General features: G+C 47.5%; 1 long non-coding RNA gene across 2 annotated transcripts in view; it reads right to left on the bottom strand.

Annotated features, from left to right (window-relative positions):
* Positions 1-15300, bottom strand: part of LOC137142371 (uncharacterized) — a 52933-nt gene that overhangs the window by 26860 nt on the left and 10773 nt on the right. The window contains exon 1 of one of the 2 annotated variants that reach the window (XR_010916902.1): positions 2434-2552. The exons of the other annotated variant lie outside the window; for it this stretch is intronic. This is a non-coding gene — a long non-coding RNA (uncharacterized lncRNA). Of the gene's footprint in view, positions 1-2433; positions 2553-15300 lie in introns of those variants that run through there. 2 annotated transcript variants of the gene reach the window in all.

Here is a 15300-nt window from a genome sequence, read left to right as displayed (position 1 = left end):
GGGTCAAAACAGAGAGAGAGAGAGAGAGAGAGAGAAAGCGAGCGACATGATTTTTCAAAAAAAAAGGCCATCCTCTTATTTATTTTATTTCTCCAAGTGTCCCCCGGAAGTCAGGTGCGACTCAGCCCTGGCCAGGGAATCAGCATCTGGCTTGCCGTAGTTCCATTTTCATTTAATTGGACTCAGAAAGTGCCGAGGGATTTCTAAGGTCCCTACAGAGCAGGCAGGACCTGGTCTCATTTGCACTGGTGAAACTCCATGGGCTTTGTGGGAGATACATCCTCATGGGAGGAGAACCAGGCCCTGGGACAGGAGGTCTCACCTGGGCATGTCCTGCACAAAAAACCTGCATGGGCCTGAGTTTTCTGCATCAGTAGGGGAGCCCCTGATCACACCTAGAGCAGGGCAGAGAGCTGGCTGTCGTGGGTCTGTAACTAGCTTAGATGGTCTGGTGATAAGGGCAAGATAGGTGACCCCACAGAGGGATGCAGGGAACCGCCAGGTTGGGATAGAGGTTTATGTTCTGCTACTGCTAGCTGAGTTCCCAATAAAGCCAAACAGTAGGACGTGGGTGAGTTTGATTCGATACAGCAGGTGCAGACTTCCCCTGAAGCAGGGTGGGAATGCTGCCGCTGACAGGGCCATAGATAGGGCTGGTCTGACCCCATCAGGATGTAGACTTGTGCCAGCAGAGGTGCTAGGCCTGGCAAACCTTAGGCTTGGGCCATTACATCTTCTCTGCTGGATACATGGACACACATCTCTCTTCATCTTGCTCTGGTACAAGGTGGATGCACAGAAGGCAGGGCAGGCAGGGACATCCTGCCTAAATACACTGGCAACCAGAGGAGACAGCAGGCAGGGAATACCCACCATGGTACATGGGGGATGTATAGATAGGGGACAGGAAGAGCAAAGAGAAAGGGGGATAGGAGAGTAGGAAATGGACAACAGAGGTGGATGGGGAGAAGAAGAAAGAGGACAAAAGAGCTGGGGCATCCCTCTTGCTAAGCGACTGCTATCTGCGCTCTGGCTACTTCTGCTAGACCCTGCTGTGTGCTGTTTTCAGTTTATGTGGTGAAGATGAAAGGCAGACTCTTGATTTATTTATCCATCTGCACAGCTCTACCTTACAGCTACTACCTGGTGTGTGTGTTTTTTGACACTATATATAGTTTCACTGCGCATTCCATTAAAGGGATTGTACATGATCGGTTCAGGGCAGCGTGGAGCCAGGAAGGCACTTTTCATGTGCTTTCTCCGTTATTTTGCTGGCATTTACTGCAAATCCAGTGTCTACCCCAGATCCTGAACCAAATCTGCTGAACTGGTACACAATGCAGCTCAGGGGGCTGAGAGGGTTGCAGACAGGGAGCCCCGAAAGAGATCAGCCCTGAATTGTTATGGAATGTCACAGGATTGCCCCCAGAATAGCAAGGCCTCAGAACAAGGAGAGAGAAACACATGGTTAGGATTTCTCAAGGCTAGTCAGGCTCACAGGAATTGCCAGATTGGATCACATGCACAGTCCTTCCAATCCATTATCCAACAGATACTTCAAAGGCAGGGTTGAGGAACCTGACGGTAAGGTGATGTGAGCTACTCTGACCCCCACAGGAGAGCATGGTGTGATGGGGCAGGGAACTGGGATGGTTTTAGACCAAACAAGGGTCTGAGCCCACCTATGGAGAGATTGGGATAATTCCTGAATCTGCATTTTGCCCATTATAGAAATTGGCTTGAGTTGCAAAGTTCATGGCTAGACTGGACCTTCCGTCAGCGATAAGAATGGTTTGGATAAGAATGGTTTGGTTCCAATTCTGGCCCATCCCTAGTTTGGGGCTGCAAAAAGAACTTTCATCCCCCGGTGAGCAGAGAAACATTGCAGCCCCCTGAGAACAACAGCTCTGCCAGTATCGCTGGCTCAGAAGGCAGCACAAATACCAGAATCCCAGGACAACAGGGGCAGCTTTAAGGAAGCAGACTCTGAAGGCCCCAACTGGAATCTGGCCAGGATGCCAAGACTAACAAGCCTGACTAATGAGAGCTTCATTCTCCACCCCATGGGTTTATGGGAGTTGAGGGAGACGTTCCTAATGAAATCTTGCATTGTCAGCGAGCAACGTGTCCAAGTTTGCCCAGTTTGAGGAACCTAGACTCTGTGGCATTCAGCGATCACTCAGACGCTTCGGGCACTCTGCAATAGGAAGGTGCGATGGCAGCACAGGTGAGCATACATGAGCACTAGCTTTGATCAGGCTAGCTTGCTAAAAACAGCAAGCGTAGCCACGGCAACACAGGCTATCTGCTCGAGGACATGCCCAGGGTCCCTGGTGGGATTGGACTTGGGTGGCAAGCCCACATAGCCATGACTGCGCTGCTATTTGCAGCAAGCTAGCTCGACCGCACCTGCCGATTGTAGTGCAGACATACCTGAGTGCTTGACAGAGTTCTGCTCATCCAGCATCCATGCGCTAACGGATCGGCATTAACATGAGTTGCTGCATAATGTAACAACCAGTTCCAATTAGCCAGAGTCTCTTAAACGTTCAGTTCCCCGCAGGCCCAGATTCAAATGAACTAGAGAGTTGAAAGCGAAATGGCCCATGTTCTGTGCAAGCCTGAGCTCACATTTGGGCAAACCTGGGCTGCTGTATGGTTCTCAGGCGAACCTCGCGACGTGCAGAGTTAAAGCAGCAAAGAGTGGCATTGCTGGCTGAGTTGTGCTCTGAGTTTTGTGGCCCTGGTTCAAAGCCCACGTGAGATGAAAGAAGTCTGATGAAGCCTCTGCAAATTGAACCTGTCACGCTGATCGTAGCTCCAAAGGGACGGCATTTCTAGCAGATACTAGAGAAGGATCTGGCATGAATCCACGGACAGACAGACAGCTGAGCACCACGAGTGCGTTGTGGTACCAGTTCAATACAGCTATTGAGCAGAATGGAAATCTCTCACCTACTGAGTCACCAGTGCCTCTTCCTACAACCTCCTCTGAGCTCCCAGCTAGCTTCTGAGCCTGAAAGGCTGCTGAGATCCAGCCCCAAACTGCAGCAAAGTCCTGAAACAAGGTGACGCAGCAAAATGCAAAGCAGCGTAGGAAACTTGAACGCACATGCTTTGATTGATATCTCTGTATAAAAATTTCCTCCAGCCTCCACTGTTGAGTCAGCATTTCTGACACTAATAATTTGCAGCAGTATACAGGAAGATAACAGCAAGTCTGTGTGGGATGCAGGCAAACTTGGGTGAAGTGAGTGATGGTGCTAGCTGAGAGTTATACTTACTGCTAACAGGACTGGGGGAGTCAAATAATTACAGCTAGCTTCGACAAACCGAGGTCTCCTGGAGGTGAAATATTTAACCCTGCCCAGTCCTGGATGGCACCTATCTCCCTGATCCCGCAGTGACTCCAGAGAGACAGAGTTCCAGAGATGCAGAAATGTCATTGTTATTGACCACAGGAGTTCTCAAACTTTCTTTTGGCTGGGATCCCCTTCAAAAATATTTCTGGCTGTGATGACCTCCTCCTGTCTCCCCACCCCCATGCCACCCTTACTTCTCTCCAGCTGCCCAGCTCTGAAGACAGCGCAGAAGTAAGGGTGGGAATACCGCAACCCCCCTACAATAGGCCTGCAATTCTCTTTTGGGTCGGGACCTCCAGTTTGAGAAACGCTGATCTACCAGACCATGGGCTGCAGACTTTTCCAGAGTCAGCAGAGATAGAGCTCAGGCGATCTTGGCTGAGAGCTGGGCCAGCTAGGTACAAACAAGTATATCAACAATTGTGGTTTTGGACTGTGAACACAAACACATATGAAAAAAAGCCTTCTCTAAACTCTCCAATCTTTCTTTTCCTGCAGGTCTTATCATGAAGGGATCTCAGTGCTACTAAATTATCTTAGCAATTTTCCCCATTCGACTCCCACCATCTCAAACCATGTCTAGCTGAACAACTGTTAGCCGGCCGACTAACTCACTAGCCTGGGCAGCAAAGAACACTCTCCAGCCACAGGATTCCAGTCCCCTGGCCCTCAGGGCTTCAGTTTTATTTCTTCTCCATAACACGAGTTCAGAATACCAATCACACCCTTTCCCCAAGACCTGGGCCATCTGCAGAGCTCTCCTGGCAGGGTTACACTCCATAGGCTGGGAACTGGGGCCTTTCCTTTGAGCCAGGGACTCCTGCAGGAGCCTGCTTACTCTCTGCAACTCTCCGTCCCTCTGTCACAGAAAAGCCGCCCTCTAGGTCTCTCCTGTGTCCCGGCTCTCCTTGACGGAGGGGGGAGCACTCCTTTATACTTCCCAGCAAGTAGCCACACCACTCAGTCTCCTGGTCCGACTCCACTGGGGTCAGATCAGTCTCTCTGCAACTTAACACTCCTTAATACTGGTTCTTAAAGGGGTTCCACCTCAGAACAGGGCTGGCTGTACCCAGGCTCCCCTCCACCAGCCTTTAAAGAGGCTGCCCGCCTTGTGACAGTAACAGCGACCCCACCTCCCACAACCTGAATGATTTCGAGGGCTCCTCCATACCAGACGGCAGCTTTGCATATACTGGAATTCATCCTTCCTTTGGGGAGGAAGCAGGGCTGATCAGCATGCCCTGGGTGTTAGGCCTTGCACTTGTTAATGAGTCACGTTCCCAGGCCCAGTCCTTGCCCTTTTCCTCCCCAGAGCTGTTTTGCTCTTAAAAACGTATCCCAAACTGACGCGTTGCCAGACTCATCTTTACTCGCAAAGTAGGAAACCTAATTCAATTGCTTCCTGGATCCTAACGAGCTCTACCACCATCCTTGGAATGACTGTGATGGAGCTTCCAGTTTATTACGTGCTGTTGTCTGCAGACCTTGGTGGGCGTGTGGATGTTCTTTGCTCAGATCAAAATGAACAAAGCTGGTGCTTCGGTGTATGGATTCAGCCCTTGGTATGAAGTCCCTGCACTACGTGCCCTCTCTGTGGGCTGACGTTAGGGTGAGGTAGCTCAGTCATCTCACATTTTATACAGCACCTTTCATTGAAAAGGAGCCCCCCTGAACAGTGCCTGAGGATCACTTCATCCCCTGCGCAAAGGCAGCCACCTCTGGAGTGGCTTGCTGCAGCTGCTTAACAGCACGCAGCAACGCACTGCAACAGTTCACCACAAGACATGAAGGAAAATACTGAGTCCAGTTCAAACTGTAGGGAGAGTTTGGGTGGCAAAATGAGCTGGCATTTGGGCAGGAGAGCAAATTCCACTCCTAGAAAGAAGGCAACAGCGTGACCTATGACGACTAGAAGGGGACTGGGCTACAGTCTCGTGGCATCTGAAAGAGGGCATTGCCTCCAGCTCAGAGTCATAGCACCAGGCTAAGCCAGTACTGACAGAGGAAGACTGTCCTTTTCCCCAATCACCACTTGAGGGGTCTCCCCTTCAATTACTGCCCTAACCCGATCCTCCTGAGCTTGTGCCTGCTGACGGACTCGCTGCATAAAGTGGCTGCAATTTATTTTTGTTGCACTAGAAGTGTTTGAAAATGACTTTGAGGCTTGCTTCACCAATGTCCTTCCCTCCTACGCTGGCACAATCCATATTGCCCCCGGGTTTCAGCCTGTCTGCCTCAGTCCTCGAAAGCTCGTACCGGACCTTGGAAGGGCCCCGATCCTGGCTTGGGGAGGCTGGGACCAAGGAGAGGGGAATTCAGTACCTATTCTAAGCTCATTCCATTCTCCGCTTCTTAACACTTCTCCACCAGCTTGCGTCACCCTGGCGGGCTGAAGAGCATGGATCGCTCTATCAGGGGGTCCAGAGAAGAATGCCATCCCTGTGTCCATTCAAGTTTCTGAGCGCCTACACGTCGCCCCACCAGGTCGCAACCTGACCCACTGATCCGCAAACCAAACCAGGCTCTGGTGCAACTTCTATTAGTAAACACATCAGCAATGTGGATGCTGAGTTGTGGCAGTGAAAGATGGTTGCTGAGAGCAACGATGATAGGCAAGAAATTAATGTCACCTAAATGGAAATCAGCTCGTGTACCCACCATAATAGATGGAGGTTTCTCAATGAGTGACTTAGCAGCTCTACAGAAGGCATCCTTCATGTTAGGCGAGACAGCTAATGCAATGTGCTTTCCCTCCATAGCTATATGTGATTAAAAATCCCCAGGGAGCAACATCCATACTTGCTCAAGCACATATTGCCCAGATAGGGTGAGCGCGTGCAATAAATCTGGAGTGAGATCCAGTGTGGCATATCCTGGCTCCTGGCTGTAATGTAATATACCTCTCCATTCTGTATATACGTTTCCTGTCTTGTTATAAGCCATGTAATGAGGGAAAATTGAATAAAACAATTAAATTGGAAATAAGAGACTATTGTGCTTGCCGGAGATTTATAAAGGATTATGGGAGGAGGGCATATTAGTTTAAAGGTGAGGATTGCAAATCTCTGCAGGCTAACACAGAGCTAGGGTGAAATTAGAAACACCATTATCTTCATCTTGGCTCATTGTAGCGGGAGGAAGTGCTGTTGGAGCAGGAGGCTGGGCAACGGAATGCTTTGTTTTATTTATGTATCGGTCATTCTTATGATGCTCATCACCATAGACTGTAAGCACTTCCCACCCATTAACAGATTTATCCTCACAACACCCTTACAGTCAGATAGGATAGTGAAAGGTTATTATTATATGTAGGCATGGCAAAATTCTATTCTCAAAAATAATTTTGACAAATAATGTTTATTTTTAAGCATTTATTTTTATCCATTTAAATTTTCCACAGTTGTGGAAAATTATGGGGGCGGAGGGTCAGAAAATGGAGGGAGTTCAGACAATAACTATTTAATGACACTAGCAGCTCTTGAAGAGAGTCTTGTCTAGTAATTAGAGCTGAGGACTAGGAGTCCAGGATTCTTTATATTATGATGAAGAGCTTAGTTGCGACTTCGGCCCCAGTGTAAGGACCAGATTTTCAAAAGCACCCAAGCAGCAGCTGCTGTCGTTGCAATTCTTAGGGTCAGATTTTCAGCAGATCCCAGCTCCCAATGGGCTGGGCTTTTCTGAAAATCAGGCCACTTATATATATGCCTAAACGGGAGCTGAGCTTGCTGGTAAATCTGCCCCATAGTCCCTCTGTGCATCAGTTTCCCATCTGTAAAATGAAAAGATAATGACATTTTGACTATGTCTGTGCAGCACCCAGCACAATGAGGGCCTTGTCTCTGTGTGTTACCATAATATTAATGTCATTGATTGGTTGGCTGTTTTGCAGGCATGATGGCAGAGGTGGGCCTTGAATAGGGATTCCAAGGAGGAAAGGAGAGAAGCCTTACATCCAGGGAAGGTGTTTCAGACTTTAGGGCCACTGTGAGGACACCCCAGAGTCATTTGTGGGGCACCTTAAGATGTCTTAGAAAGGAGATGAGTAAGAGAGCATGTGATAGAAGTATATATAAAATAATGCGTGGCCAAGAGAAGAGAGATCGAGACCTTCTGTTCTCCTGGTCTCCCAACACAAGAGCAATGAAAATAAAAAGTGGGAAATTCTAAACTGATGAAAGGAAATATGGTTTCCACATAAAGCACAATTAGAGAGTGGAACTCAGCAGGATGTCACAGGGCAACAGGATTTAGCAAAATTCAAAGAGGGGTCAGACACTTATATGGATAGCAACAATACCAGAACTATAATAGTCAGTCAATGACGACAAATTTTGGAATGGCTATTCAATCTTGTGCTGCCCGGTTTAACTCATTCTTTACCTATTAAGAGTAGAAGAGCTCATGTGAGGGACAGATTATTCCACATCTGCCTAATGCAGGGCTTCTTACTCTAGAATCTGCTGGAGGTCACTCTCGGAGGCACGATCCTAGAGTAGATGGACGGATCAGGTCTGGCAGTCTCTATGAGAAACCTGGCTGAAAGGCGCCTATATCAGTGCAAAGCATTAGAATGATTTATTCTGCACAAATCCACTGGATTTCTCCAAACCACAGTCAGAGGAACGGTTTATAAATCCGTTCCCCTTTCCTAGCCTCCCCCTTGAACTCCATCTTGGGCTCGTCTGTTGTAGCTCTTTTTTTTAGCAGGCGTTTCTTCGCAACAGTCATCAGCGTCCCAGCAGGAACATTGGCTGGTCGGATCCAGCCATGGGAATGCATACGGATGTGTACGCGCTATTGCCCTCGATCGTCCCCACGGACGTCAGCCTGACTCACAGATTCCATCATGTTCTATCACCCAAGCAAACGGAGTTTTCCATGTGTAGGGAGATGTCTCACATGGGAGATAAAGGTTTCCAGTGGAGATCTGACTTTTCTGCAGTGCAATCTCATCGTCGAAGGGCCCAAGCTCTGTACTCCTCCAGATTTGTACAAGATTTGACAGGAACTGTCACACAGGCTAGTACGTGCTGGCATCTGAAGCCATGGAGCCTTACCGCACATGCCTGTGCAGTCACACACCCTGCCATTCCATGACATAGCCTCAGGATATTTGCTACGGGAGGTGAAGCCATGATGGACCTGGCAGGTGGGGTTTGCAAGGGAAGGAGAGAGCTGGAGTTATTGGGACCAGTGACTGAGAGGGCAAGGGCATTTCGAGCACCATGGGAGGGTCCCTTTCCATTCCATCAACTTTTCACAACAGTGGCTGTCGCTTTGACTCTGTGGGGCTCACTCAGTGATCCCAGATCAAATTAGTTGATATGTAAAAAAGGATTATTTTCTAATAGCCATGGCTTGGGAGTGGGGGAGAGAGGGGGTGGAGAAAGGCAGAGGCCACCTCTTCCCATGTGGGGCAGTGGGAGCTCTGGAGCTCAGAGAGAGCTGCCTTTTCCCATCTGTGCTTAACCCCATGGCCTCCCCAGGCTTTTTTTGCACCCTGTATTTCCAACAGATGCCGCCTTCCTGCTGTTACTCCTCTCCCAACGCATCGGCCACATCCTTCCTCTCTGTGTCACGAATGACTTGATCGGTTACAGGATCTAATTAATACACCACGCAGGGTGCAATATGCAGATGTTGGTGTTTGTTTTAAGCCTTTGTTACAGCGCAGCAGATCCAAAGCATGTACTGTTCGTTATAGGATATCAACGTTTAACTCCAACATTGGATACATCAACCCTAATTATTTTCAAGGCATCTTGATGGCTGCAGGCATAAATCAATATAAGTAATGTGTTCATAAACTCTGAATCCTACTCCTAATAGCATTATAGCGATCATTTTAATTTAAGAAACAGGGGTGGAGGTGCCCCCTTTTTCTTTTCGGTTATTAACTGTCACTCTATGTTCATTTCTGTGTCATCATAACACAATATGGAACATGCCCCTGGAATGAATGATGCTATATTGATTTGGAGAGCTGGCACTATCACAGGAAGAGCAGCGTGTGTGTGGTGGCGAGAGATGTATTCCTATCTTAGCATCACTCACCAATAAACCCAGCTGTTCACTGCAGGAGCCAGGGAAAGAGAGGAACAGGGAGGGGAAGTGACTTCGCCAAGATCACCCAGCGGCAGAGCCTGGGATAGAATCCAAGTCTTCCAACCCCAATCTAGCAACCTAGCCACCAGGCCATGCTGAAAGGAGAACACACATGGATTCCACTGAGACAGGCATTTAATTAAGCTCAAGAAAGGAAATGTCTTTAAACCTGAAATTGGCTCTAATGAGATTCCTGGCTTACGCAACCCAGTACCAGCACCACTCTCCCCAGCAGCTGCATTTTGAGCCGAGAAGGCTCACTGAAGAAGGGACAATGGCTCTCCCGGGATAAGAGATGAGCAGCTATTTGGAGGCTTAAGGTTTAAGAAGAAAGGAAAAGTACCTGATCAAGTCAATAGGCAAAAAAGGAAATAAGCCTATAAACTGATAGCAAAAAATGACAGTCGTAAAGAGTAAACATAATTAGACTTTATTAGCTTCTGTGTCCCTAGCGTAAGGTTGCAATGGGGGTAAAGAAAATTACTATAAACATATGAATTTACCTCCTGCTCTTATGTACACTGGTGTAAATCCTCCAAAGCCAACAGAATTACACAGATGTAAATGGAGCAAGCCTCAAATCGCATCAACAGAGGAGCTGTTTCCCCTTAGGAAATTTAAAAAAAAAAAAAAAAATCAGGACAAATTCCTCCCTTGATTACTCTGGTGTAAATACAGTGTGACCAATTATTTATTATATACATTACGGTAAATCCTGGAGGCCCCAGCCAAGACTGGGGCTCCCTTGTACTAGGCAGAACTAGCTAATGAGACAGAATCCCTGCCAAAGAGCTCACAATCTAAATAAATCAGATAAAGGGTGGGAGAAAGGAAAGATTAACATCCCCATTTTAAAGATGGGGGAACTGAAACACAGAGAGATGAAGTGATTTGCCCCAGGTCTCATAGGAAGTTGGTGGCAGTAGTGGGAATTGAACTGAAAGCTTCCAAACCCTAACCCACAAGATCATTCTTCCATTATTTAACCCCTTAATCACTTCCTAGAATCTAGTGACTTCATTTTTAACTTAAAAGAGAATTTAGTGCTGGTCAAAGTTGCCACTCTGGAGGCTGCTTTATCCATTGAAGAGACGGCCCCCACCAACGTGCCTCAACCCGGGAGGGGCTTCTATTAGGGCCGAGTGCCTACTTTGGCCTCCATTACCTACGCTGCCCTTGGCTTCTCTGTCAAGACTGCCCACAAGGGTGACACTTAACATCTGTTGTTGCGCTGGTAGTTGGTTCGATGACCCAAATCCCAGTAGTCCTTAACTTAGTGCAAGCTCCCTGTGGAATGAATGGGAGCGCTGCTTGAGCTGAGAACTCCAGGCTTTGCTCTTATCCAGGGGGGTGGAGCAGGGAAGCGGCTTCTGCTTTTCCTCCGTTGTCCAGGGTTGTAAACAAAGCTTCAGAAGCTCAAGCGAGAACAAACATGTCTGATCTAAACAGCCTCAGCATGGTGCAGAAGGACTTGGAGAATGGAACAGAAGATGCTGGAAGCCCCAATTCAGAGCCAGGGTATTAAGAAAGTTTTACACAGAGATTCCTCAGCCCATTCAGTCCGGTTACTGGAAACCGAGGCTTGTAGAAAGAGATGGCATTTAATGTCAGCAAAACTAACAGCACCATGAAGGTCTCCATGCTGCTGTGATGATGTGCCTTGCATTGGAGGATGTAACTAGACGGCACTAGAGTGTTACTTCAGTGATTCATAGACTTATAGACGCTAAGGTCAGAAGGGACCAATGTGATCATCTAGTCTGACCTCCTGCACAAGGCAGGCCACAGAACCTCACCCACCCACTCCTGTAATAAACCTCTAACCTATGACTGGGTTATCAAAGTCCTCAAATCATGGTTTAAAGACTTTAAGGTACAAAGAATCCACCAGCAAGTGAGCTGTGACCCATGCTACAGAGGAAGGCGAGAAACCCCCAGGGTCTCTGCCAATCTGCCCGGGGGGAAATTCCTTCCCGACCCCAAATATGGCGATCAGCTAAACCCTGAGCATGTGAGACGACTCACCAGCCATATACACAAGAAAGAATTCTCTGTATTACCTCAGAACCACCCCCATCTAACAGGCCATTGGCATATCTACCACCAGTAGTCAAAGATCAGTCAATTGCCAAACTAGGCTGTCCCATCATACCATCCCCTCCATACATTTATCAAGATTAGTTTTGAAGCCAGCTAGGTTTCTTGCCCTCACTGCTCCCCTTGGAAGGCTATTCCAGAACTTCACTCCTCTGATGGTTAGAAACCTGTGTCTAATTTCAAGTCTAAACTTCCTGATGGCCAGCTCATAACCATTAGTTCTTGTGTCCACATTGGCGCTGAACTTAAATAATTCCTCTCCCGCCCTGATATTTATCCCTCTGATATATTTATAGAGAGCATCATATCTACCCTCAGCCTTCTTTTGGTGAGGCTAAACAAGCCAAACTCTGAGTCTCCTCCCATAAGGCAGGTTTACCATTCTGCAGATTATCCTAGTAGCCCTTCTCTGCACCTGTTCCACTTTGAATTCAACATGGGGGACCAGAACTGCACACAGTATTCCAGAATGGTGTGCAGGTTCACACTCCTTGCCATGGGTTAGCAACTCCAGGCATAGGGCTATTCAGCTCTATGGTCCTCATGTGTTTTCTAAATTACGGCTGCACGTTTTTATAGAACGTGGTGCATCTTTTATGGCCAACATCCCAGGCAAGACCTTCAACCACACAGAGGCCAAGTGGCCAAGGTTCTGAATATCAGTTTGATGAGCCTGGGAAAAGATTTTTGGAGCCCAGCATCACAACAAATCCAGCTTGCCGCTGCTGGGATGAGTGGATATGCAGTTTTCAGATCAACCTCTGCAGTTGCACAGAGACCATAAAGTGACGTTTGGGTTTCCCGTGTGGAAATGAAAATGATTAGCTCAGCTTTACAAACCTGTGGTAGAGTCATTCTGTGTCTCTCGGCTCAGCCCTTTAATTCAGTCATCTTACAGCTGTACTTTTTTTTTTTTTTTTTTTTTTTACTTGCCCTGGCCAGACAAATGAGCTAAATCAGTTCACACAGTTCCAGCTGCGGACAGGATTCTCCCTCATGGTTTATAAAAGGCAATGCAGAACAGCTCTGCAGGTTATGAACTTGTCTTCTTTCTGCCCCAAACTCTAGATGTACCAAAGCATCCTGCATTCCCTTGGCTTTGGGAGTCTCTTTCTGTGGTCCCATCATCATCATGGCAAGCCCCATCATCAGAGCCTCCATACAGACTGAGCCCCAGACTGGGCTTTTTAACTCCAGGTCTCTCTGTGGTCTATGATCCACTTATTCCTATCTTTCTCAAGTACTCATATGGATCCCATTACTGTACTCTCGGAGCATGCCCAATCTTTACCGCATTTACCTCATGACATTCCAGGGAAGTAGTCATGCTCCTATCCTCATTTTACAGAAGGGGAACTGAGGCACAGAGAAATTAAGTGACTGGTCCAAGGTCACACAAGGAGTCTGCAGCAAAGAAGGGTATATAGCCTGGGTCTCCCAAGTCCACTAGCCACAGGGCTACCCTGCTTTTCTCATTGTTCACCTTTCTTTTGGACAGTTTCTCAGTCACTAAAGTCTGGAACTGAGAGAATTTACAGACACGATCATCCCTTACCTTAAAAATAGGGCCTCTGTCATTCCTGCCATTGTTCCAAACCTTAATCCCAACTATAGCAATGCTCCTTCTCTCTCATTTCAGGAGCGCCCGTCACCTTGCTTGCCGCACACACTTGCTGCTGTTATTTACATTGCAGTAGCTCCCAGAGTTCCCAGCCCATCGTGCTAGGCACTGCAACGATGTATAACCAAAAGGCGATCCCTGACCCACAGGAGTCTAAGTGAGCTGTGGATACAGCACAAAAGTGTGGCAGGGAGCATAAGGCCATTATAATCTCTCTGGCTTCCTATTGTGTGTACAGGTATAGGTATTCAGCCCTGATTGATCTCTGCTTCCATTGAAGTCAAATGCCACCTAGGCTCCTTTAAATAGTCCATCCTAAGTAAGCAAGGCACCCAAATTTCAATGAGAGCTCAGCACCTAACTCCCTTAAGCTACTTTGGAAATCCCAGCCAAGGCAGCTACATCTCATCCATGCATAAAATATGTACAAGATACACACACTAATCTCGTTACTACATTATTATGTACACACATTAGATACGGCAGCGGGTGTTAGATGCGGTTAACAGCACCATGCCCGGGGCGACAGCATCGATCCAGCTTTGCACAAGCCCTTCAACATGATGGACAGAAAGAATGCTAAAGGGAACAGACCTTTGTGAGTATACTCAGACGTGGCTGCAGTGAGAACAGAGCTGCCACTATTCAGAGCTTCATCAGACAGAGAAATCTCACTGCGGGCTAGTCTATGGATTGCCCCTCTGCATCTGCTGTCTACCGATCAGCACCTAGCCTGGCACAGGTAGGACACATACCCATAGCTCCAAGTCACCATATTACTTAGTGCCCTGCTGTGGCAGATGCCATACAGACATTGACAAAGATGAGTCTATGAGATTATTCTACAGTGCAGCTTTGCTCCTCCTGACACTCTTTTTATCTGGCTGATGTTCCATCAAATCACTTTTGTTCAGAGAATGAAGACAAATCACCGTGCCGATCCATCTAAGCAACTGATTCTTTTGTGGACTAGAAAGTTCCCCTCCCCTTTTCCCATAGATGGAGCATTCATGCTACAGATGGTTTGCCATATGCCAGGCTCCCCTCATGCTATCATCTTGTAAACAGACTCTGTCAGGTTTAAAGAGGAAAGGCTTAATTAAGGAGTTGTGTGTGTGCAATTATGTACTTAATTATCTTTGGTTTTTTACTACTTTGTTGTTTTGCGTTTTCAAAAGTTTGGTAACAATGATAGGAAACCATTTCCTGAAGTAGTAGCTTTCTTCGTGTGCGTGTGTTGTCGTTCTGAAGTAAATCTCGCCCTCGTCAAACAGGCCAGACTGACAAACACCTCAAACTAAAAGTCAGGTTTCACAAAGAGCTCAGGACCAGATTTTCAAGGGCTCAGCACCAGGGTCAGATATTTCAAAGGAGCTCAGCTCCCATTCAGGCACCTAAATAAAGGTCAGGTTTTCACAAGGGCTCAGCAGCAGCTCTTCTGAAAGTCTGCCCCCAAGGAGCTCTGCTTTAGCCATTACTATTAGTGTGTGTATCACAGTAGCACCCTAGAGGCTCCAACCAAAATCAGGGCCCCATTGTTCTAGATACTGCACGTGCATATTTTAAGGGCCAGTCCATGATCCAAAGAGCTTACAGGCTAAATACACAAAGGATGGGAGGGGAAACAGAGAGAGCAAATGACTTGCCAAGCTCATACAACAGGTCAGTAATAGGGCTGGGAACCGAACCCAGATCTCCTCACTACTAAGATGCTGCCCTATCCACTAGAGAGCACTGCCCAGCGCCAACTTCCATGCCACTGCCCTATCTACATGTTTCAAACCTGACTGCCTGGGGCACAGCTACCTCTAAATCTTGAGAACGGAGTTCAGGGTCCGTTCATTCCTCAGCCTCTCTGCTGAAGCTGCCAGCGAAGGATTCAATTAAAGCTAATGCCAGTGGCTTTTTTTTTTAATTCCATTTTCCTGATGTAGCCATACCACCTGTTCTCTAGGCACTCAAGTGATGCCCCTCCACTTCTCTGACACACCAAACCGAGCAGCCTCCATGGAGAGGTCTCTGCCCACTCCTGACTCCTCCCCTTGCTGTTTGGTACAGTTAATAGCTACATGTTGTGATCAGGGACGAGAAGTGGCAAAAACAACAGGCTTAATT

Source organism: Emydura macquarii, unplaced genomic scaffold (assembly GCF_026122565.2).
Source record: "Emydura macquarii macquarii isolate MOO-44397 ecotype Brisbane River unplaced genomic scaffold, CSIRO-AGI_Emac_v2 contig_3220, whole genome shotgun sequence".
In the NCBI taxonomy this organism is placed as follows: Eukaryota; Metazoa; Chordata; order Testudines; family Chelidae; genus Emydura; species Emydura macquarii.
Note: the sequence above shows the minus strand (reverse complement) of the source record. Positions and strands in the feature narration are given on the sequence as shown.